We start from the raw sequence: 10710 nt of genomic DNA on the forward strand, positions 1-10710 counted from the left end.
ATAATCTAATAGGTGGATAATTAATCTATGATTAAATTTTCAAGGCTTTATAATTTTATTTACCTAATTTGAATTTAAATTTGGATTTGAATCTATACTTAAAATATTTTAATTCCTGTTTCTAGTTATAGTCATAAGCTAAATATAAATGATAAATCAAAGTTAAAACCCCTTTTGTGTCATGAGTTCTTGTGTGTTAGCTTTTTAAATTGCAACTTTATCATGAAATAAAATAAAAGAGTGTGCATCCCTTAATTTTATATCCCTGCATATCATGTAGACCCGACTACTCTCGCCGACGGTGACTACGAGCTGATCTCGGATCAAACCGTGGAAGTTCCTGAAGACCCCGAGAACGCCGTTGAGGGTCTAACTGAAGTTCCGAACCAAAGTTCGGAAAACCTTGACACTACTGGCCCCAACTCTACGCAAGAAGGCAAGCCCCGGTGCATAACCCAGTATTTTTATTTTACTACATTATGCAATCTTATACTTATATATCCTATCTTGCATTAAGTCTAGGAGTTGAAATGAAACCCTAGATGCATGAATCCTAGGAACCTATGTATTGTACCTGAGTCCTTATCGCATAAATGCTCTGCTAATAGGACCGGTAGAAGTCGAGTGATTTCCTGTCACTCTCGAGCTTTATAGGAGTTGAAATGTTTACATTCCTGCAATCACTCTAAGGATGACGGACGGGATTTATATGAGATATCACGAATGAGGTGATGCCCCGTCTGTGTTGTTGAACTTGGTAAGGTCGCAGTGTGTGGTACCAGTGGTTAAGCGTTTGAAAGTACTAGCCACATGCCGCGAAATATGGTAAGCGGTAAGCCTAGTAACCAATCGGCCCGAGGAGTGGACATACCTCCCACCACTTGTATTTTGGTTCTTCCGGTTACTCGATTCGACGTGTGGAAATACGTGTTGCTGGGCAACCAGGAGTACGGACATGTAGTCGCGCTACAGGCGTACGTCCTGCACTTTGGAAGTGCGTATGGTCCTGCAGTCGCTTGTGGTGGCACTGATCCACGAGTCGGAATGAAAGGCAAACGGTTGCTTCGGAACAATCATTGGATATTCCAAGCGTGTGAGTTAGGTTTACCCTTGCAAGGCTGAAATTCGATTCAGGAATCGTCCGTTTCTCACGGAGATTGAGACTGCTTGATCCCTTTACCATATAGAGTAACAAGAGCAACTTTACGATTGTCAAAGATGATTTTTAGCTAAAGATTATACCATGCTTGTTTAGTTATAGGTGCTCATCTAGAATGGATAATCACATAGAACCTGTAAGCTAAAAGTCGAAATTAAGGATCTACTCTTTATTGCTTTTCAGCAGAAACTAAACCCAGAACCATTATAAGCCTTCATAAGTCTAGTTACATGGCTAAGTAAACCATGAACGGGTAAGCCTTGCTGAGTATTAGAATACTCAGTCTTGCCTTGTGAATTTTTGCTCAGGTAATCCTCCTGATGACTTAGCTCTGCCTATACCGTGGCCCTACCCTCTGCCTGATGGTTGGTGCGTGGAGTGGGACCCGTCCCCGGCCAACGCAGACCCCTCCGAATGATATCATGCCAGGGCTAGCATGATATCTGAACTGACGACGTATACAGTTGCTCGTGCTTTAAGCTCCGCTGCAAAACTTGAAACCTAAAACAGTTTTGTAAAAATTTCCATCAGTTGTTAAATTGTATTACTTTTGAACACCCATGTAATGTAACTGCCTGTGATGTAAAATGTGATCTCTTTTGTATCTCTGGACCCGCCTTCGTGCGAGGTACCTTGTTTGATCCTGCAATCGGTGGTTTATCGGGATGTTACCCGATAGGCCAAGGGATTATACCGTTTGAAGCATGTGGGAGCCCTCAAGGGTGGACTCGCGTACTTGAGCCGGTGTAATTTAGGTTGGTTCTGCCACAGGATGGGTCCCACTCCACGGACCAACCATCAGGCAGAGGGTAGGGCCACGGTACCAACAGAGCTGAGTCGTCAGGAGGATTACCTGAACCAAAAAGTATAATGCAAGACTAAGTATTCTAATACTCAGCGAGGCTTACCCGGTCATGGTATACTTAGCCATATAACTAGACTCATGAAGGCTTTTTAGGTTTTAGATAGGGTTTTTGGCTGAAAAGCAATAAAGAGTAGGTCCTTAATTTCAAGTTTTAGCTTTTAAGTTCTAGGTGATTATCCATTCTAGGTAAGCACCTATAGCTATCCAAGCATGGTAGAATTTTTAGCCAAACATCATCTTTAATAACCATAGCATTTCTCTTGTTACTCTATGTGGTAAAGGGATCAACCAGTCTCAATCTTCGTGAGAAATGGACAATTCCTGAATTGAATTTCAGCCTTGCAAGGGTAAACCTAACTCACACGCTTGGAACATCCAATGATAGTTCCGAAGCAACCGTTTGCCTTTCATTCCGACTCGTGGATCAGATCCACCACAAGCGACTGCAGGACCATACGCACTTCCAAAGTGCAGGACGTACGCCTGTAGCACGACTACATGTCCATACTTCTGGTTGCCCAGCAACACGTATTTCCCACACGTCGAATCGAGTAACAGGAAGAACTAAAATACGAGTGGTGGGAGGTATGTCCACTCCTCAGGCCGATTGGTTACTAGGCTTACCGCTTACCATATTTTGCGGCATGTGGCTAGTACTTTCAAACGCTTAACCACCACTACCACACACTGCGACCTTATCAAGTTCAACAACACAGACGGGGTATCACCTCAACCATGATACCTCACATAATTCCCGTCCGCCATCCTTATAGTGATTACAGGAATGTAAACATTACAATTCCTATATCGCGCGAGTGACAGGAAATCACCCGACTTCTACCAGTCCTATTAGCAGAGCAGCTATTCGGACTCAAGTGTTAGTATCCATTGGTTCCTAGGAAAATGCAACTAGGCTTTTTCATACAATTCCTAAGAATGTAATGCACAGATAGATATAATAATATATGTTGCAGTATAAATTAAGTAGGGTTATGTCTGGGGCTTGCCTTCTTGCACAGGGTTGGGGGCAGAAGTGTCAAAGTTTTCCGAACTTTGGTTCGGAGCTTCAGTTAGACCTTCGACGGCGTTCTTGAGGTCTTCAGGAACTTCTACGGTTTGATCCGAGATCAGCTCGTAGTCAACGTCGGCGAGAGTAGTTGGGTCTACATGATATGCAAAAATGTAAATTAAGGGATGCATATTCTTTTATTTTATTTCATGATAAAGTTGCAATCCAAATAGTTAACACATATGAACTCATGAAACAAAAAGGGGGATTAGTCTCGAGTTATCATTTATATCACAATTATAGTATTGGATTTATTGAAAACAGGAACTAAGACAATTGAATTTGATTTCAAGTTTTCAAGTTTAAATTCAAATCTTAGGCAAATATAATTATAAATTTTTGAAAATTTAAATATAGACTAATTATCAACACATTAGATCATGATAAAAAGATTTAGTTAATTAAGCCTAAGAAACATGCTTAGTTATTCTCAAATCATTTCAAATTTGAATTATCCAAATTCAAAAGAATTTAAGCTCCAAAATAGTACTAAGTTTGAAACTTTTACACAAGTTCATACATAATATATAGAAATTACATACCAAAAATCATAAGAAACAAATCTAATATGTAGAGGTTATGTATAAAATACCTCTTAACCTTAGATTTAAAATAGATGCAAAAATATTTAGTTTCAAACTAAACTTCTTTAATAAAAGTTGTAGGGTTTGAAATCTAGTTTCCAACAAAATTGGTTTGACAATTTTTGGAATTTCCTACAATTCTCTATCAATTTTACAAGCTAACCACATGGTTCACATGAAATAACAGAAATGTTTACACAGGGGTCCCCGGTGGTACTGTTTCTCTGAGTCCTATGGTTTGGAAACAGCCCCCTGGGCTTTTGCTCCTTCTAACCCGTGGTCCTTGGCCCGAGACAGAAGAGAAGCAAGGATTGGATGGCCGTGTTCCGGTGAGAAGGATCGCCGGCGGCGAGGTCTGAGGGGAGGGAAGGTCTCAGGGGCTCACGACGGTTCAATTGCAACCCGTGTCGAGGGCTGTGGTGGTCGGAAGAGTGGATCTCGACGGGAACCCGAGGTGGCGGCGGAGAGGTCACTATCGACAGCGAGGCTCCAGCGGCCAACGTCAGTAGGGGACCTGCGCACGAGCTTCGGTGAGTCGTGGGAAAGGTGTTGGTGCAAACAATCGGGAGCATACGCGTCGGATTAGGGGCACCCGGTGAAGACAGTGGCGGCGGCGGCGGCGATGGATGCCGGCGAGCATCGGAAGAGCGATGCAGGGCACTGGAGACCCCACGAAGTGGTCGTAGAGCTTCACAGTGATGATGTAGTGCTGGCTAAGAGGTCGTGGTGGCGCGGGAACGCTCGGAGTGAGCTGCCCATGGGGAGCCGAGGGCCGCGGCGGACGGCGATCGTCGACAGCCGTGTTCCAGCCAAAATTGGAGGGCTACGGAGGGCTGGGGAGCTCGAGCAGAGGTGGGGGAAGCTGATTAGGGGATCGGTAGGAGTAGTGGGCGGTCGATCGTGGCTACCCACGATGAGCCGAGGTCGCCGGAGTGAAAGGAGAAGAGGCGGCAGTGGGAAACACAGCTGGAGTTCGGGAATTGGCAAGAGGAGCAGGAGAACAAAATGTAGAAGCTTTGGTAGTGCTGGTGCGCACGAGAGATAGAGGTCTGGGGCTCCACGGTGGGCTCTCCATGGCGATGATGAGGTGACGGCCGGCGGGTGCTCGGGGAAGCCGTGGCGCGCGAAGGGCAGGACAGCGGAGCTGGAAACGGAGCCGGGCTCGAGGAGAAGATGACGCGTGGATGGAGGAGAAGCAGGAGGTGGATGGCGGCGGCCGGGGAAGCTGCTCCGGCGGCAGAAGGAAGCAGAGCAGAGGAGGCAGGGATGTAGAAGGGGTTCAAAGGAAGAAGAAGGAGGAGCAAAAGTCCAAGGGCTCATGTGTAAAATTGAAAAGATCTAGGGACTTTCCTGTAAAGTAAAATTCCCTGCTGATCTAGAGCTCTAATGAGAAAGTGCCCAAAATGAAAGTTGTAGAGTTTTTCAAGCTCTACAATATTGTTTTAGGGCTCAAGTTCAAAATCTCAAAGTTTGCAGCTTTTCATTTGAAATTTTAAATAAAGGTAAAATTTGAATTACCTTTGTCCTTACCAAAGGGGATTTGGTCAAAATTTGGATATGTTCACAAGTTTTCATGAGATATCATGATGACTTGTATACTTACATATTAGCCCTCAAGTAAACATGAGAGTTACTTTTACACATCAACTATTTTACATAAAAGCCCTATAGTTTTTATTTTAATCACACATAGGTCCCTACTCTTACACAAAAACCCATTTTTCTTAAGATCTAGCCTATCTTTTACACTTTCCTCCCTATAGTAATATAAATTTAACACTTAGTATTTTTTTTCTCCTAAGTTTTATTGCTACCTTCCATTTCACCCAATGTACACTTAAGGGCCTATATTTTATAGAATTTACAAAGATACCCCTAGTCTTTTGTACTACCCACATATGCCATAGCAAGCATACATATATCATACTAAAACCTAGTTTCCATGTTTTCTATTTACCTGAATGTCGCAGCCTTCCCCCCAAAAAGGAATCTCGTCTGAGATTCGGAAGCAACATAGAATTGGATGATTAGATTTGGGTATTGGTTGGAAGGAAACTTGGGAAATTCTGTTGTAGATAGGATTCTGTTTCCCAAGTTGCTTCCTCTTCGGTGTGATGATCCCATAAGATCTTGTACATTTTAACCTTCTTCCTTCTGGTGACTCTTTCCTTGGTATTCAAGATCTGGATAGGTTGTTCGGTGTAAGATAGATCGGGTTCGATCTCAACAGCATGGGTCTCAACAATTTTCGTGGGTACTTTAATACACTTCTTAAGTTGAGAGATATGGAAAACATCATGAATGGCAGCCAATTGAGATGGAAGACGAATCTTGTAAGCCACTGGGCCATAGATTTGAAGGATCTCAAAGGGTCCAACATATCGGGGTGCTAGTTTCCCTTTTATGCTGAAACGCTGAACACCTTTGGTTGGAGATACTCGGAGATATACAAAATCTCCTTCTTGGAACTGCAGAGGTTTCCTTCTTCGGTCTGCATAACTCTTTTGCCTAGACTGGGCTATCCTAAGATTGGCTTGAATAATCTTAACCTTATCTTCGGCTTCGACAACTAGGTCTGGTCCAAAGATTTTGCGTTCGCCGGTCTCAGACCAACTTAAAGGAGTTCGACATCTGCGACCGTACAACGCTTCAAAAGGTGACATCTAAAGACTGGATTGGTAACTGTTGTTGTAAGAGAATTCAGCCAAGGCAAGACATTTGTCCCAGCTTGTACCATAGTGAATAATACAAGCTTGGAGCATGTCTTCAAGAATCTGGTTGACTCGCTCAGTTTGTCCATCCATTTGGGGATGATATGCAGAGCTTCGAATAAGTTTGGTTCCAAGAGCAAATTGCAGTTGTTCCCAGAAGCAGGCAATGAATTTGGCCCCTCGATCAGAGATGATGGTCTTGGGAACACCATGTAACGGAATAATTTGATCAAGATAGACTTCGGCATATTTCTTAGCAGAGTAAGTGGTATGCACGGGAAGAAAATGAGCTGTTTTTGGTGAGTCTATCAATAATTACCCATATAGAGTCATGTTTTTGAGACGTGTTAGGAAGACCAACAATGAAATCCATACTAACATCTTCCCACTTCCATGACGGAATGGGTAGTGGCTGAAGTGTACCAGATGCCTTGAGATGACTGGCCTTGACCCTCTGGCACGTATCACACTCAGATACATATTTGGCGATTTCTCTTCTCATTGAGGTCCACCAAAAATATTGTCATAGATCTTGATACATTTTGGTGCTACCAGGATGAATAGAGAATTTAGATAAATGTGCTTCATCAAGGATTTGTTTACGAAGGTGATGGTCTTTAGGCACAACAATACGATTGTTGAACCATAAGACTCCTTGAGGATCAGTGCGTAAACACTTGTATTTAGGTTCTCCTTGAGATAGTCTTAGCTTGATAATTCTGATACCCTCATCATGTAGTTGTGATATGAGGATTTTATCTCGAAGAGTACACTCGATAGATAAAAGATTTAGACTACCTTGAGGGATAATCTCTAGATTGAGTTTTCTCATCTGATTACAGAAAGTGTCACTGTAAGCTGCTATGGATAAGCAATGACAATGTGCCTTGCGGCTAAGTGCATTCGCAACCACATTAGCTTTGCCAGGATGGTAATATACCTCAAGGTTGTAGTCTTTGATCAGTTCTAACCATCGCCTTTGCCTCATATTCAAGTCAGCTTGGGTAAAAATATATTTGAGGCTCTTATGGTCAGTGTAAATGTTACACATAGCACCCATAAGGTGATGTCTCCAGATTTTAAGAGTGTGAACGACTGCTGCCAATTCAAGATCATGAGTTGGATAGTTTTGCTCATGGTTCCGGAGCGCTCTGGATGCATAAGCAATGACCCGGTTGTTTTGCATTAAAATGCAACCAAGGCCGGTTCCAGAAGCATCGCAGTAAACATCAAAAGGTTGGGTGTTATCTGGCTGAGCTAGCACCGGAGCGGTTGTTAGAAGTTTTCTCAAGGTATGGAATGCTTTGTCACACTTATCGTCCCATCGATATTTAACTTCTTTCTTAAGTAGCTCAGTCATAGGTTTGGCTATCTTGGAGAAGTCTGGAATGAATCGGTGATAGTATCCTGCCAATCCAAGGAAACTTCAAATTTGATGGACTGAAATGGGAGGCTTCCAATCCATAACCTCCTGAACTTTAGTTGGGTCAACTGATATGCCTTCACTAGAGATAGTGTGTCCCTGAAATTTCACACTATCCAGCCAAAATTCACATTTTGAGAATTTGGCGTAAAGGCAATGATCACGTAGTCGTTGAAGAACGATACGTATGTGATTAGCATGGTCTTCATTAGTCTTGGAATATATTAGAATATCGTCGATGAAGACCACGACGAATTTATCAAGCTCCGGCATAAAGACTGAGTTCATGAGATACATGAAATATGCCGGGGCATCAGTAAGCCCAAATGACATAACCAGATATTCATATAGTCCATATCTGGTTGAGAAAGCCGTTTTTGGAATATTGCAAGGCTTGATTTTGATCTGGTGATAACCAGAGCGTAAGTCAATCTTGGAAAAGACCTTAGCTCTAGCAAATTGTCTTTTTTCTTTACAAAGAGAGCGGGACAACCCCAAGGTGAAGCACTTAGGCGTATGAAACCTTTATCAAGAAGATCTTGAAGTTGGATTATTAACTCGGCCAATTCATTTGGAGACATACGATATGGCCCCTTTGAAATAGGAGCAGTGCCAGGTTGAAGTTCAATGATGAACTCGATGTCTCTGTCTGGTGGCATTCCAGGCAAGTCGTCTGGAAAGACATCGGGAAACTCACACACTACAGGAATATCTTTTATTTTGATGTTAGGGATGGCATAAGTGCAAGAATATAGATACTCCTGTTGAGGTAAATAGAGGGTAACGGCTCCTTGATATGGTGAATTAATCTCAATAACTCGGGAAGAAATGTCTAGCAGTACTCTATGTTCAGTCATCCAATTCGTCCCAAGTATAACGTCAATACCCTCTAGGTCTAGCAATACCAAATCAGTTTTAATCACTTGGCTGCCTAACCGAATTGGCACACTTTTAACCATTTGATTAGAGGTAATCTTTCCTCCAGGGGTAGAAATCATATATGATCCCTAGGTGGAACAAAGATCAAGTCCTATTCAGGTACCACAGTTGTTACTAATAAAACTATGGGTTGCTCCGGAATCAAATAATGTAACCACTGGTTTATGGTGAATTGAAAATGTACCCGACATGACGGGGGCTCCGTCCGGAAGTTCCGCAAGGGTGGTGAAGTTAATTCATCCTTGCTGGACTTGCATCATCAACCTTTTACCCTTGTTCTGGTTACCCTGATTGGAACTTTGTCCTTGGTTAGGTTTCTTGGGCCGCGGACAATCCCTGATGAAATGGTCTACACTCCCGCAATTGAAACAACGATAATTGCTGCCTCTCTGCAGAGCTTGTTGCACATTTGGCCTCAGGCCAGATTGTTGTAATTGCTGTGGAGGTACGGGAGGTCTATACCTTCCTTGTTGTTGGGGCAGCCTAAAACCAGTCTGCCAGACGGGGCATTCCTCTATGGTGCTCTAATCTGTGTGTTAGGAACAACCCAATACCTCGATGATTGAGTACTCGAGGGTCCAGTAGGAGTCTTTCTTTTCTTTTCAGCATGATGTGCCATGATACAATCCTCCTGGGTTAAGGCCATATTAACCAGCTCACTGAAATTATTAGCCCTAACAAGATTCAGGCGCTCCTTGAGCTTGGTATTAAGGCCACGACAAAAATGATCTTGTTTCTTGGCATCATTGTCTGCATGATAACCTGCATATTGGCACACATGATTAAAAGTCTGTGCATACTGCAATACTGTATTAGAATCTTGGGTAAGTGCCAAGAACTCGTTCAACTTTTGCTCAAGCAATCCTTCTGGAATATAATGTGCCCTGAAGGCAGTCTGAAACTCATCCCAGGAGATGACATGTCCCGCGGGCTGCATGGCGTAAAAATTATCCCACCATATACGAGGAGCATCACGAAGTTGCTGGGCAGCAAAAGAAGCTTTACTCGAGTCCGCACAAGGTATAGTCAAGAGGGTGAACTTTGATTCAATAATATGAAGCCAGGCATCAGCGTCCAAAGGTTCTTCAGCCTTACTAAAAAACGGAGGTTGGATAGTGAGAAAGTCCTGATAGCTGGCTACTGGAGAAACTGTTGACGTTCCTGGTTCTACTGTGCTTGTACCAGCAGATTGAGAAGTTCAGTTTGCCGTGCCATCACCTTGGCTAGGTTAGGAGGTGGTGGTGGCGGTTTATGAGACCACTGGCTTGTTCTGCCCGGAAACATTCCGGGGTTCCACGCGTGGCTCCAACAATCTGAAATAAAGGAGATGTCCGATATTAATTACATGACCTTACTCCCAATTTCAGAAGATACAATATTCAAACAAACAATACACATATCCCATTCAATCATCTCATTTCAGGACATAAAGATAGAGAATCAAGAGGATAAAACATGAAGCTTATATTACAACATAGATTTTGATGGTTTTCCACATTATACATCCAAAGGATTCAGATACTGGCCATCTATGTTACAACAAATGGCGCAAGATCTAAGTAAGCTACGTACTACCTAAGGTCTTATACTTCACACAGATTACATCAAAAAAAAAGTTCGACGATTCGACACTAAAAATCGTCGAAATTGCCTACAGAAGACTGACTGTCAGAAAGAGAGTGATGGGGGCTAAGAACAGGCCCCCCATGCTCAGAGTCAAGCTCCGAGATTCCCTCAATCTCCTCTGGATCTTCTTCTTCAGCCTCAGGTACTGCAGGTGCGACGGGAGGTAGCGGTGGCTGCTGCAGTTCTTCAAGGTGAGCCTGGGCATCATCAGCTTCAAGGATCAGATCATGGATTTGTTCCTGAAGGAACTCAATGATGGTATTGCGTTGGGTTATTATATGATCACTTTTTTTGATCTGATCTTCTCGCTGATGGATGGTCTCATCCCGTGCTG

Source organism: Panicum hallii, chromosome 7, assembly GCF_002211085.1.
Source record: "Panicum hallii strain FIL2 chromosome 7, PHallii_v3.1, whole genome shotgun sequence".
NCBI classification, from domain to species: domain Eukaryota; kingdom Viridiplantae; phylum Streptophyta; class Magnoliopsida; order Poales; family Poaceae; genus Panicum; species Panicum hallii.